Below are 15,264 nucleotides of genomic sequence, written 5' to 3' on the forward strand. Positions count from 1 at the left end.
AGGAAATATTTTATACATTGAGGTCACAGCAAATGGTGCTATCTGGAGCCAAATCTGTTTTGCCGTACTTCAGGTAAATTATAGGAGAACCATTGTAAATGTTGAAAAGAACGTTTAATAAATGTATTTCAAATTATGAAGCGCTATGTGTGCCTTCCCCCAGGCAATTTTAATTTTAGCCAGCAGAGGGCAGGGGAAGGCAGTTCAGGGAGATTGTCGCCCTGAAGAAGAGGAGATCTTAGAGAACTCAACCCCCCCTACCATAGCCCCCCCCTAAGCTTCCAGGCATTGCCCCCCTCTCCCTCCCCACAATGTGCTTTAGTATAAAAAAACCTTCTCACCCTTAATTGCAGAGAAGTGCAGTGGAGTTTCCGGTCGCCATCTTGCGGATCTTCGGGTAGTCTTCGGGTTCTTCGTCATCACAAAGCCTGCTGACGCATGCGCAATTGGGCCAACTCAGGAATGCGTACATTGGGCTTGGAAGGAGGGGCTTATGTTAATGGGGGTTGAGTTCTCCTTTAATTAGGAAGCAGCCAATTATAACCAAAATAAAATGGTCAACAACAAAAAAGGCAATATAATGTACTGTAGGTCAACTGGGGAAAACAGCAGAGCTTGTAGGACGCACCCAACGTCAAACATAATACATTTTTATTTCATACTTCTGTGGTTTTGTCAAATGGTTTCTTTTCTTTTAACCTAGAGCTTAGCTTCCTAGCTATTTAGGAAGTCAACAAAGCAACTTTCAACAAAAATCAAAGCAAATCAAATCATCATTAATATATGAGCTATGGGACATGGGTATAGATTGCAGCAGTGCTGAGGGCAGAAAGCTTATCACACGCTGCTGATAGACAGACATGGGGTGTGGACAATTCCTTTGTGGCTATTACTTGTTAGCAAACAGTCTGAGAGAACCTACTAAGCATTACCAGTTATGGTGTTTAGTAAACATGGGCAATTGATTTCAGTTCTTCTCCCAATGCAGAAAGATGCATTTGTCCATCAGCTAGCAATAAGCAGTGCGTTTCCGGCAGAAAGGAAAACATTATGTCTGTGTATTGTACATAGAAAGCACTACATTTGTACAATGACGGAAGGGAAATGAGTCAGCATCCTAGCTTCGATCCTCCGGAGCCTGAGAGTTTGGAACTGCAGTCTCTGGAATGAATATGGGAAAACGTTTCAGAACCAATGACACCAGAACCATGAAGAATGCGTTAAATAAAAATTTTTTCAAAAAAATACTGTCATCTTTATTGTTGCCAGAAAACAATGTGCAATATCGAGCATTTTATGCATGCAGAGAGGAAGCCACTACTGTGATCTACAGTATTTCCATATTCTTACAGCCAAACAAAAACAATTCCTATTAGGGATGCACCGAATCCAGGATTCAGTTAGGGATTCGGCCTTTTTCAGTAAGATTCGAATTCGGCCGAATCCTTTTACCGGCCGAACCGAATCTGAATCCTAATTTGCATATGCAAATTAGGGGCAGGGAGGGAAATTGCGTGACTTTTTGTCACAAAACAAGGAAGTTAAAAATGTTTCCACTTTCAAACCCTAATTTGCATATGCAAATTAGGATTCGGTATTCGGCCGAATCTTTCGCGAAGGATTCGGGGGTTTGGACAAATCCAAAATAATGGATTCAGTGCATCCCTAGTTCCTATATTGCTTTATACTTCAAGTATAAGACAAAACAGAATGAGTTACCCTTTATCTGAAAAGCTTGTTACCACTGACTAAACTGCTGCTTGGAATGCCTGTGGGCAATGGCACATGGCTCCCAAAAAATCCAGAGCCAAAGCACACAAAACCACAAACCACCCACAAGAATGAGAGAGAGATGAGAAGCTGAGATGAACATATCCATTGCACATAGAAACTATATAAACATATTAAAACTGAACACGTGACAGGAAATAATGAAACTTTACCAATGTAAAACAGAAATGGTATTCTAATATTCAATTAGATCAGGATGGAACTTCCCTGCTTGGTTGCATTGTGCTGGGAAAAGTATCTCCTAAACAAAGCATTTGTCTCACCGGCCGATCCTTGTTTTTATAGAGGAGAGATCCCTTGGACTAACAACCATGTATAGGGATATGACTCCTCTGGGAGAACTTTCACAAACATATCCTCTGGGGGTGCTATGACCAAATGGAGGCCGTAATGGCAGAATTGACCCTTTTGGAACCACACCACTGTTACAGACAGGCCCAGATTTGTGGAAAGGCCATCAAGGTCTGGGCCTAGGGCAGCTGAATTTTAGGGGGAGGCCTGCTGCCCAACAACACCCACATTGGTTCAAAAACACTGGGAATGCTCAGGAGATACAATCATTTTTAAAATTTCCTGTATATTAATCCCCATTGCTCTGGTCCCTGTGATTAATAAAGGGAGGGTATGGGGGAGACAAACAGCAGTGGTCCTAGGGGCGCCCACTGTAAATCCAGCCCTGGTTACAGGGAAGGGGAGACTTGAAGTTGATGAAATAAACTGGAGGTCTCCATTGGTCTTGCAGACAAGCTCAGTGAAGACTTTATTTACAGTCATCATCACAGCTTCTCCAGTTCTTTTAGTAGTTCACACAGTTCGCAATATTTACAATAGAAAACAGTTTAAGAATTCCCAGGCCACTCTTCTGCTGCCTACCTAAGGGATGCTCTTCATCAAATCAGGTGGTGCTAATGGCTACCGTGTCTCTGGCACAGGAGCCCTAGCTCCCCATACACTGGGTCCCTGAATGGCGAAGTACCGCCAAGGTTCTGATCACTTCTTCCTCATTGGAGCCTCAGCTGCTCAGCTAAGTGACCTAGCTCTATTGCTTACCACAAAAAGTGAGCTCCACAGATCTGGCCAATCACTAACTTACCTTTCCATATTGGTTCACCTCAGCATCTGTGTTAGGTAGCAAACCTCAAGCTTGCTAATCTTCTTACATCAGCCAACTGCTCTGTATATAGCCTGCCTAGGGCAATCCCCTTCCCTTTTAAGTGAAAGAGGGACACCTGCTGTAGAACCTCCGTCAGTGGTGGGGAGCAATCATTTTTGCATTGGAGATTTCTACCTCCAGTGCATTGCTTCTTCAACCTACCGACCTAGACAAGGGTCCAAGAGTGCAAGCATGCAAAATACAGCATTGAGTAAAACCTGATGCTTTTGCATAATTGTAGACACATTTTTGCTTTTATTGAAAAGAATACAATAAAAAATGAATAAATAAAATGTGAATTATTTCTGAAGCAAAGATAAATAAACAGCCTATAAAGGGCATTTGCTTATTGTTAAAACTGCTATTGCTCAGCACTGATGTATCATCTTGTGTTCAGTAAAAATATATTTGTAATAGCAGATGATAGAAACAATAATTAACCCCAAGTTCAAGTGATGCGTGAAGATGAAAAATACTGCTGTTTGTAAGTTATATGGATATACACAGCTGGCTGAGATATGTTTTCAAGCTATCCACTGTCTCTCATGTATCCTGTGTGCGTTAATGGATCTGGAAACCTACTTATTTTCCTGCCGGGCCTGGAAGCTGACAGTTGGGCAGACCAGTTACCACTATCCACCGACTTTGCTTCCAAGACACGAGTAAATGTAACTTCTGCCTTAATTAGCCTAAAGAAACTGCTACAATAACAGAGCAAGAATAGGATCCTGTGCATCAACGGAAAGGGGAATCAATTATGTGTCACTTTAGCAAGGCAGTCATAGGCACACAAAAACTTGCCACAGGGAATTGAAACAAGGTATCTAGAATGAGATTCCACAGCATAGCCTGATCACTTAGACAAACTCCTCCTTCTCCTTGAAGAGATGCAGCCACTGGATAATAAATAGATCTTCACAGTCCTCATCAAATGTTGTTTATCTAAACACACCATGTGTAAAGGTTAATTCAACCAGTGGTCTATCTGAAAGGTTGGCAGTCAACTTCTATGCCTGGCATATACAGAGGAGAATGAAGCTGTCTTGTAGGATGAACCTTTCCAGATGGCTTTAAGCCTTTTATACAGGGGTGCTTCGCCAATGAGGCGAGTTGAGGCTGTCGTGGGGCGGCAAAAATGCTGCTCCTGGTACTTTAAGAGCGAATTTCCCTGGGGGGGGGGCAGCAGCCACTGCCCCTGCTTTTATAGTTCAGAGGACAATGGCAGCATTCCCTGGTTTAGGCAAAGCAACTTGTTCAGAGTTCTATGGGGGACAAAAGGACATTTTGGCTTAGTATATTGTGCCCAAGGCAGAACCCTACAGTACCTTCATAGAAACTTGATTATTAAAGCCTGTGTTTGGGTTCAGTAGATCATCTTGCAATGTTTAAACTTCCTGTAGATCCCTGATAATCTGAAACAGGTTAATGCCTTCCCTGAGACTCAGGGTCGGACTGGGTCGTTAGGACACTTGGAAAAAACCTGGTGGGCCCTGGCAGCCTGGACCTGAACCCTGTTGCTGAAATTCCTCCCCCAACTCACTGTTTAACTTATGCGTGTTCGGGGGAGGGTGGGTGGCTGAAGCCCCTGTAGGTGGGTGTGGGGGTACGGGGGCCCCTGGGGGCCCTGCACCCACCAGTCCGACCCTGCTGAGGCTGGTCAAGGAAAGATCAGTTTGAAGATTGCTTTGAGCAGAGTTCAAGAGCAATCCCCTAAATCTGCATTTTCAACTCCAGGTCTTGTCCCATAAAGGAACCTAACATGTTTAAATAAATGCATCTGTCCTTCCCTTCCGCTAGATAGGTCAGCTATGCAAAAATAGAGAAATTTTAGTACTATTTTATGTATATTCTTTAGCGAGGGCTAAGAAGCTACAGAGGAGACATAATGGCTAAAAGTATTATATACAGTATACAGCCTTTTGCTTGATATAAGTACATGCCAAATGTTGGGAATCTATTTCAAGTGGTGGTTCTATTTTAACAAGTGCCTCTCTATGGGGTGTCCCCTTTCTTCTTTTTACTGAGAAAAATTTGCCACTTGTATACAATGTGTAACCAGGAAAAAAGCCCTGAACTCTTCCTTCAGTATTTTTGAGCGTCTTGCCTACTTTCGGCTTATGTAAATAAGCTTGAAAGGACTGGATGAATTTTAATGAAAAAACAAAGCATATTAAAATTTCTGAAATGGAGTTCATACTTTTGCACAGGCTGTAGTACTTTCTGAAAGACTAAACAATAGAGGACAGCGTTATACAAATGCTAAAAGGCAGAACCATAGAAAACCAATTACAGTGTCCCTCTTAACCCACATGATATAAACTCTTCATTCAGTATGTAAATTGCACTGTGACTCTGTAAATGTTTAAAATCCTTTTCTCATGAATACTCTTAGAGGCAGGGCTAACACAATCAATAATTGTGCATATAGACATGATAACTTGCAACTTGTTTCTAATGGATTTTTCTTGCATGACAGGCTCCACATGACTGATACAGATAATAACATCTTAAACATAGGCTTGCAGTCTTTTGAGACATGTTAATCCCATACCTTGTGTGTTTGTGTGTGTATATATATATATATATATATATATATATATATATATATATATATATATATATATATATATATATATATATATATATATATATATATATATATATATATATATATATAAAATACACAAAAGCCATGAATATCTTGTAAATGATATCCTTATAAACGGTGAGTTCTGATGTCATCAGTAATAAACGGTGAGTAGTGATGTCATTTGTGTCACATGACTCACTGAAACTTGTGTATTATAATAAATAAAGTAACCCCAGTTGCAAAATATGAGGATATTAGAAGTAACCATCGTTGTTTCATGACTTGTTGATCTCTCTCTATATTGTTTTTTCTTTAAATAATATACAATTTATAATTATAAAGTATTACACTAGAACCTTCATTTTATGTTTTTCAGGGGACAATGAAAAAATAGTGTAAAATCTGGTAAGATCAAAATTAGGGAGATGCGTTTAAGGGGTGGTTCACCTTTAAGTTATCTTGTAGTATGTTATATAATGGCCAATTACAAACAACTTTCAATTGGGTTTCATTATTTATTTTTATATAGTTTTTTAATTATTTGCCTTCTTCTTCTGACTCTTTCCTGCTTTCAAAAAACAAATGCTCTGTAAGGCTATACACATTTATTATTTATGCTACATTTTATTACTCATCTTTCTATGCAGGCCGTTTCCTATTCATATTCCAGTCTCTTATTCAAATCAGTGCACAGTTGCTAGGGTAATTTGTATTCTAGCAACTATATTGCTGAAACTGCCAACTGGAGAGCTGTTGAATAAACAGCTAAATAACTCAAAAACTACAAATGATAAAAAATAAAAACCAATTGCAGATAGTCTCAGAATATCACTCTCTACGTCATACTAAAAGTTAACTGAAAGGTGAACAACCCCTTTAAAACAGCTTGTTCTTCTTGTACTTGATTTGCTTTGAAATACAATATTTACTGTACTAATAATAAGCACAGTTACACTGTGGGATTCTGAACTATTACAATTTGCTAAATTAGTTCACTAAATTAATATACTATTGGAACTATTGTATCTGTTCTAACAGCTGCCTTTAATGAAACTCAGGGATTCAGCAGGGCCAAAGATAATAAATGTGTCAATTTAGAACTGATACATTTCAATATCAGTGACCCCCCTCCCAGAGCTGCTTTAGAAATACGTAAGAAGGTGAAAAAAATGCTTTAATTACACCCATTTTAATATCATATAATATATATATAGGAAAAGAAAAAGATTGCTTGACAGATAACTCCATACTAACTCTAGCCATTGCATTTTGTCCAGAGGTGATGCCCACATGCAAAGATTATTTAATGTATGTGAGACAATTCATTAGTTATTGCATAACAGCAAATTGTCGTATGCAAAACAGTGGGCATTAAATATTGTCACGAGATGCAAATGATAACGATTTAATGGTTTACTATCTTTCACAAATAACCCATTGCGCGGTGAATAAAAGGAGTATTACAGCACACTCTAGTGGAAAAATTCAGTAAAAGAATGATGAAGCTAACAAATGATCTACCCACCCAAGATTATTTTATTTTAATGTGCATCATTTTCCTTTAAATGTAGTATGCTTGTATCATTGTCACAAGTCTCTTACCGACTGCTCAACAAAAGTGGAGCAGACACTTCTGGGTGATGTGTGCTAGAATAGAGTTACTTCTTATATAGGCTTCTAATAAATTAGAGCCTTACAAAAGTATTAAGACCTGTGAACCATTCTCACATTGAATAATTTTACTGAATTAAAATCCTAAATGTGGCTTCAAATCATTGATATAAAAAATAAAAAACTGAAACATGCTGTAAGTATGCAATCCCCAGACTTAAATACTTTGTAAAGTCACATTTGGCAGTGATAACAGCGTTCAGTCTTTTGGGGTAAGTCTGTACCCACCATGCTTCCTGTTTTGGAGAGAGTAGGACATAACTATAGAGGAAGCAGACCCCATGGTCAAGGGGGGGGTGGACCTCAGGTTCTGCTTCTTTTATAGCTGGAAATTATTCCCCCCTCCCCAGCCGCTCTCATACCTGCGAGCTGGGAGGGACGTCAGGTGTGGCCTGGCTGGAGACACTAGTGGGATGTTGGAAGCAGGCTGGAGGGAGCTGGGTAGCAGGCCCGGATTTGTGGAGAGGCCACCAAGGCCCAGGGGGGGCATGCTACCCAACCACACCCACATTGGTTCAGAAACACTGGGGAGACGCAGGAGATACAATAGTTATTTTAAATTTCCCATGCACCAATCCCCATTGCTCTGGTCCTGATGATGAAAATTTGAGCAAATAAAAGGGAGGGGGGCGTCAAATGACTGCGGGCCTAGGGGCGTCTGCTATGTAAATCCGGCACTGCTGGGTAGGTGTCGCTGTGCGCCGGGCCACTTCGACAATTTCTTTTGTTGGGGGATTGAGCCATACTAGCTATGCCACTTGGTCCATTCTTCCACACAGATTTGCTCCAGGTTATTCAGGTTAGTCTGATGATTCATGTGTAGCTCAGTTGTCAGACAGTGACAGTTGGATTAAGATCATGGCTTTGACTGTGCCTTTGCAGCTTGGAGTAACTCAAATTTATACAGTGGGGTTGTTTTCTCTGGAAAAAAAGGCGCTTGCGAGGGGACATGATTACACAAGTACATTACAGGACATTATAGACAAATAGCAGGGGACCTTTTTACCCATAAAGAGGATCACCGTACCAGAGGCCACCCCTTTAGACTAGTAGAAAAGAACTTTCATTTGAAGCAACGTAGGGGGTTCTTCACAGTCAGGACAGTGAGGTTGTGGAATGCACTGCCGGGTGATGTTGTGATGGCTGATTCTGTTAATGCCTTTAAGAGGGGTTTGGATGATTTTTTGGACAGACATAATATCCAAGGCTATAGTGGCAAGCAACTTTTTTCCAGAGAAAAAACCCCAACCTTGACAGTCTGCCCTCATAATTTAAGTCTTCCATCCCTCTAACCAATTTGGTTGCATGTCTCTGCACTCTCTCCAGCTCATTTATATCCCTCTTAAGGACTGGAGTCCAAAACTGAACTGCATACTCCAGATGAGGCCTTACCAGGGACCTATAAAGAGGCATAATTATGTTTTCATCCCTTGAGTTAATGCCCTTTTTTATGCAAGACAGAACTTTATTTGCTTTAGTAGCCACAGAACGACACTGCCCAGAATTAGACAACTTGTTATCTACAAAGACCCCTAGATCCTTCTCATTTAAGGAAACTCCCAACACACTGCCATTTAGTGTATAACTTGCATTTATATTATTTTTGCCAAAGTGCATAACCTTGCATTTATCAACATTGAACCTCATTTTCCAGTTTGCTGCTCAGTTTCCCAACTTAGACAAATCACTCTGCAAAGTGGCAGCATCCTGCATGGAACCTATAGTTCTGCACAATTTAGTATCATCTGCAAAAATAGAAACAGTACTTTCTATGCCTACCGCCAGGTCATTAATAAACAAGTTGAAAAGCAAAGGACCAAGTACAGAGCCCTGCGGTACTCCACTAACAATACTGGTCCAATTAGAAAATGTTCCATTTACCACCACTCTTTGTAGTCTATCTTTTAGCCAGTTCTCCAGGTACAAATACTATGTTCCAGGCCAACATTCCTTAACTTAACCAGTAACCTTCTGTGTGGCACTGTATCAAATGCTTTAGCAAAGTCTAAGTAAATCACATCCACTACCATCCCAGAATCGAGGTCCCTGCTTACCTTCTCATAAAAAGAAATTAAGTTAGTCTGGCAAGATCTATTACACTAAAACCATGCTGGCACACACTCATAGTATTATGATTTGCTATAAAGTCCAGTTTATTGCTTGCTGCAATATCCTTTTCCATCTATCAATTTTAGCTTGCCTTATTGCTTCTTTGCATGATTTATTGGCCTCCTTGTACCTTATAAATGTTTCGGCTGTACCAGCTAACTTGAAAGCCTTAAAAGCACGTATTTTCTTACCCACCTCAACACCAACATTTCTATTGAACCAAAAAGGTTTTGCTTTGCAACCATGTTCCTTGCTTACAAGTGGAATATACTGACAAGTATATTTATTAAGCAGCATTTTAAAGACTTCCCATTTTTGTTCCGCGTTTAACCCTGTGAAAAGCATTTCCCACTTAATATGTTGCAGAGATGCCCTTATACTGTCAAAGTTTGCACGTCTGAAATTTAGTGTTTTAGTTACTCCCTTATAGAATTGCCTCTGCAACAGAATCTCAAAGGAGACCATGTTATGATCACTATTCCCTAAATGCTCCCCCACACAAATGTTAGAGATGAGTTCAGTATTGTTAGTTATTACAAGGTCCAAAAGAGAGTTATTCCTAGTAGGTTCTTGAACGAGCTGAAATAAAAAGTTGTCATTCAGCATATTTACAAACCTACTAGCTTTTTCTGTCTTAGCAACCCCATTACCCCACTCAATGTCTGGATAATTGAAGTCACCCATAGCAACAACTTGACCCAGCTGTGAAGCCGCTTGTATCTGCAAGAGTAGCTGGGCTTCATACTCAACACCTCACATATGAGGTGGTTTATAGCATACACCAATGATAATTCTTTTAGTTACCTTTTGCCCAGTCAAAATCTCTACCCAGAGTGATTCTACACCCTCACCAGTGCCAGCTATGGTTATTTCTTTAGCGCATGGCTTTAATTCAGGCTTTACATACAAACACACTCCTCCACCCTTTTTAATCCCTCTGTCCCTCCTAAAAAGGGTGTAACCATTTAAATTCACAGTCCAGTCACATGTTTCATCCCACCAGGACTCAGTTATACCAATAATATCATGATTTTTAGAGCATGCAATTAATTCTAGGTCTCCCATTTTACCTGAAAAACTCCGTGCATTTGCCAGCATACAGCGGAGGTTACTACTTTTACTTTTGAAATTTGCATTACATTGTGGAGAATTATATGTTAAGTTAGTGTTCGTTTGTTTTCCTTGTAACAGAGGGACCTCCTTAGCTGGTAAACTGTATGCCCCCTCACTCCTCCCCCATGACCCCTTACTAATCCCACCGTCCCGTCTACCCTAGCTTCCCCATAATTCTTTATCTCACCCACCCCCTTGCCTAGTTTAAACACTCCTCCAACCTCTTAGCCATTCTTTCCCCTAGCACAGTGGACCCCCTTTCATTGAGGTGCAAACCATCATGACTGTATAGGTTGTACCCCAAGGAAAAATCAGCTCTTAATAAGACACTATAAAGAGAGGATGTAATGAAAGTTGCAAACAGAAAAATGTCACATAAACAAGAATAAAAATTAGCATTTTACAATGCAATACTCTCTGTTAGACAGTTAATGCAGTGAAAATTTTAATTGCACATAGCACACTTTTAAGGCATGCTCAGAGATACACGTTTGGTGCAAAAATAACATTTTTAGTAGGAAGTTTTATTCAAACTATAACATTTGTACTCTTCCTTCCACTAGTTAGTGTGGTTACTAAACAGTTCCTAGGTTCACAAAAGCTATATTAAATTTGTGCAAAGGAAAAATTTCCATGCAAGGAAACAACTAGCCTATACATATGAATAATTATATGAATTTAAAACAGATAAAATTGCATAACTAAACATTTTCCTCTTGATAAAACAGCTGGCAGGCTATTAAGATAATATTACTGTGCTACTTTTTTTTCAGAACAGTCCATACAGGACAGTGTTGGAACAAGCAGACTCCAGTTTCCGATCCCCACACAAAAAAACGTTGGAGTGCTCAGTGTGCACAAGGTGCTCCCATCCACACCAAACTACATCCACCCCCCTCCCCACACTGCCTGCTCGCTCTTAAAGAGCTAGGGGCTGAGGAGGGGTATTTCCATGCTATAGAGTTTTTGTCTCCAACCTTTTTTTAGCCTTGAGCCATGTTCAGATGTAAAAAGTTGGGGAGCAATGCAAACATTACTGTGCGGTGCAAAATAAGTGCTATGATTGGCCATTTGGTATCCCCTGTATGGACTGGTAGCCTACAGGAGTCTTTGTTTGGCAGTACACTTGCCTTCAAGCCCCAGAATTCAAAAATAAGCAACATGTTGCTCATGAGCCAATGATTGGAGATCACGGCTATAAGGGAAGCTGACCCCATGATCTCAGCCCCCCTGTTCCCCGGCCCACGACCGCAGCGTCTGCTTGTGCTATAGCTATGCTACTGATAGAAAAATCCCCTAGTAATTGTGTGGTAGGGCAAAATGAGGCTGCAGTGCAAGATGACAACATTAACAGCTTAAATCCTCCATCCTTTAGTCTCATTGACTCTGAGCACTTAATCTGTACTATAACTATACTTTATATTTATGTGAATTGTATTTTAATAGTGTACTTGTGGTATATATTATTGCAATGACCCCTTGTTTTTTCTACTAATTTATTGTTTATTACTGCTGTACAGTGCTTTTCCCTTAAGGAGCGCTGTATATATAATAAAATACATACATATCTGCCATTGCAGTTGTTGTTGACAAGGGCATGACGGCAGCACCTTACAAGTTACCAGGACACTTCTGGTAACTTCAAGACAAATTCCAATTTTTAAGCTGGAATTTTGGTTCTACTAGTGCAGAAAGTGCATTTGCCCATCTAAGGGTGGCATGGGACCCTGAAACATGCTGGTTGTTGAAGTACAACAGTCAGGGTCCCTGCAGGTGCTGGCAGTGCCAGATTTATTGGGCCACTGTTGTCCGGGACCCAGCCTTTAAAGGAGAACTAAACCCTAAAAATGCCATGTTTTATATACTAAACTTATTGCACCAGCTTAAAGTTTCAGCTTGTCAATAGCAGCAATGATCCAGGACATCAAACTTGTCACAGGGGGTCACCATCTTGGAAAGTGTGACATTCACATGCTCAGTGGGCTCTGAGCAGCTGTTGAGAAGCTAAGCTTAGGGGTCGTTGCAAATTATCAAGTAGAAAATGAGGTTTGTCTGTAATATAAGATGATGCTACAGGGCTGATTATTAAATTCGGATGCTAATTGCACTGGTTTCTGTGCTACCATGTAGTAATTATCTGTATTAATTACTAATCAGCCTTATATTGTAACATTTCTATTTTATGTGTACTGTATATTGTCAGGTGGTCCCTAAGCTCAGTAAATGACAACAGCACAGAGCATGTGCAGTGAATCAGCAGAAAAGATGATGGGGAGCTACTGGGGCATCTTTGGAGACACCGATCTTTACTGCTAAAGGACTGTGGTTGCATTGGGCAGGCACAGAAGCACAAAACATAATGTACAACATTTCTAGCTACTTCTTTAGTTTAACTTTCCTTGTCCTTTAATAGGGAGCCCCTAGCTGCAGCAGCATTTATTAACAAAAGGGATGGAGCTGGGAGAGAATGTACAGGAATGTGCAAATGAGAAGGGTTATTAAAACATTTTTTCTTTTATGTTCAAGAGACATAACATGAATAAAACCTGACCTTTCACCATCGCCCATGCGCAAACTGTCAAATCCATCTTACAGTATGTGCTGTATGAATAATGGAGTGGAAAAGTGTGGAAAATGTGTATTAGATGATTTACTTATGTCTCACAATCTTCTAGGATATCATTTTATTATTTCAAGGAAAGGGGAAAATATTCCAGTGCTGTATATATTCATTTCATCAGAGCTATGTTAATACTTATATAGACAGCTTTCTTCTGTGCATTCCATCTGTGCCTCCCCTAGTTATTTCCTCTCTTCTCCCCAAGTATACAAATGAATGATGTTCTCAGTATGTAACCAGAACAAAATTCAATCACAGCTTTTCTAAATATACACAAACAGTGTATATACATAGAAGGAGAGAGTACATGTACATATTCAGAAAACATATAATGAAATATCAAGAACAGCTCATCAGTGTTAATTATACAGATTAGGTATTCTATAACCAGCAAGCAATTGATAAGGTTTTGAAATGATGTATAAAATTGCATAAGCTTTTAATAGAAAATGGAAAATACAGACTACATTCTAATAAAGCAGAGGGAATAGGCAATGATCAAAAGAAAAGCTGATTGGAGGGTTCCCATTTTATTTTTTAGGAAAACTAGTCTATTGGAGGATCTACCATCCAAAAAATGTTTTTTCAGATACTCACCACGTATATAAAGATGCTCAGGTGCTCTTCTCAGAGCCTTCAGCTTAGGGGAGCAGATCACCGTTTTGTTTGTAGAGCAGGCACTCAAAAAGTAGTCCTCCAGGCAGTTACAGTTAAAAGCAGGTGTTTATTGAAGTTCAAACATAGATTAGAGCCTTACGCATTTCATGTTCTCACAACACTTAATCATAGGGCCTACACTTTGAGTGCCTGCTCAAACAACACAGTGATATCGTGGGGATCTATCCTTGAACTTGTAGGCATTTTATTCTTATCAAATTTAATTCAACCCAGGGCTGTAGTTAGAGGAGCATGAGCTAAACTAAGAAGGAAGGCCATTATATACTAATTATTAAAACTTGTTATTACAGTTCATAGTTATGATGCACTCATAAGTAAACCATTGGGCACAGTGCACCTGTTGATGAAGGGGAATCCTAGAGTTCAAAGGTGGTGTTAGTTCAAGTGTTGCCACGGCAGCCTGTATCAAACTTGTGCCTAAAGAATTGGACACAGATGTAATTTTGATGCCAAGTGCTGGAAACGGCTACATCCAAACACTGAAGATTTTCAGCATAATTCCATACCATTGGTTTACATGTGATTGCAATGACCCCCTGGCCGAAAGGGCAGGTTAAAAAGGCTTCTGTAACAAAACAGGAGATTTGTTGCTAGATCTCCTACATGTCAGAACAACAGCGATGTTCAAAACTGCTTCACATGGCTCCATAGACAAATGCAAGAGATCCTCTGCACTCAACCCATTCTCAAAATATTAAGGACATTAAAATGTTGTGCCTTAAGCTACTAAAAATGCCTTACCCTTTAAACAAAACAGGGATTGTTTGTCCATACATTGCAATTTAAGATGGCCAACTACGTCAAAGTCATCCCCGGTGTGGCCAGTTCCTACACTTGACTTGCACCTGGCTCCATTACACAATTTGTAGCTATTATAGGAAATATTTATAATGTACATATAGCATAGCAGCCTATATAGTACAGACATTATCAAAATGCTAAAACCAGAGAAGATCATGGGAGTAAAATTACATCTCCAAAGCTGCTGCTTTACCTCTCCACAAGCCTGCACCCCATCTAAGACTAGCCTATTAGGGCTCTTACTGACAAGCGTTTGAAGCTGCGCTCCCCTGCATTCCTTTTTTATGCGTTCAGCCGTAGGGGAGCGCAAGACTAGACGCATTCAGTTTTTTTCAATGGGTCTGTACTCACACAGGCGCACGTAGGTGCCGAAGGCAGGTTGAGATGCAACATGCTGCATTTTTCCTGAGTTCGGCGCCTACATGCGCCTGTGTGAGTACAGCCCCATTGAAAAAAACTTAATGCGTATACTCCTGCGCTCCCCTGCAGCCTTATGCATAAAAACGGAAGGTAGGGGAGCGCAGCTTCAAACGCTCGTCTGCAAGAGCCCTTAGTGATATGTGGGCCAGCCCGATACCCGCGGAACCCGCTGCTCCTCTTGCGGGTCACAGGAGGGTTTGAGTTGAGCTCTTCTGCCTGCTCTCCCTGCCCGTGACCTTAGACTGCCTGCTTCCGACTTTCGGCTCCCTGTGTTATAGACTTGCGCCTACGCAGGTCTATAAGTGGAGGGGGGAAGGT

Source organism: Xenopus laevis, chromosome 6L, assembly GCF_017654675.1.
Source record: "Xenopus laevis strain J_2021 chromosome 6L, Xenopus_laevis_v10.1, whole genome shotgun sequence".
Classification (NCBI taxonomy): Eukaryota; Metazoa; Chordata; class Amphibia; order Anura; family Pipidae; genus Xenopus; species Xenopus laevis.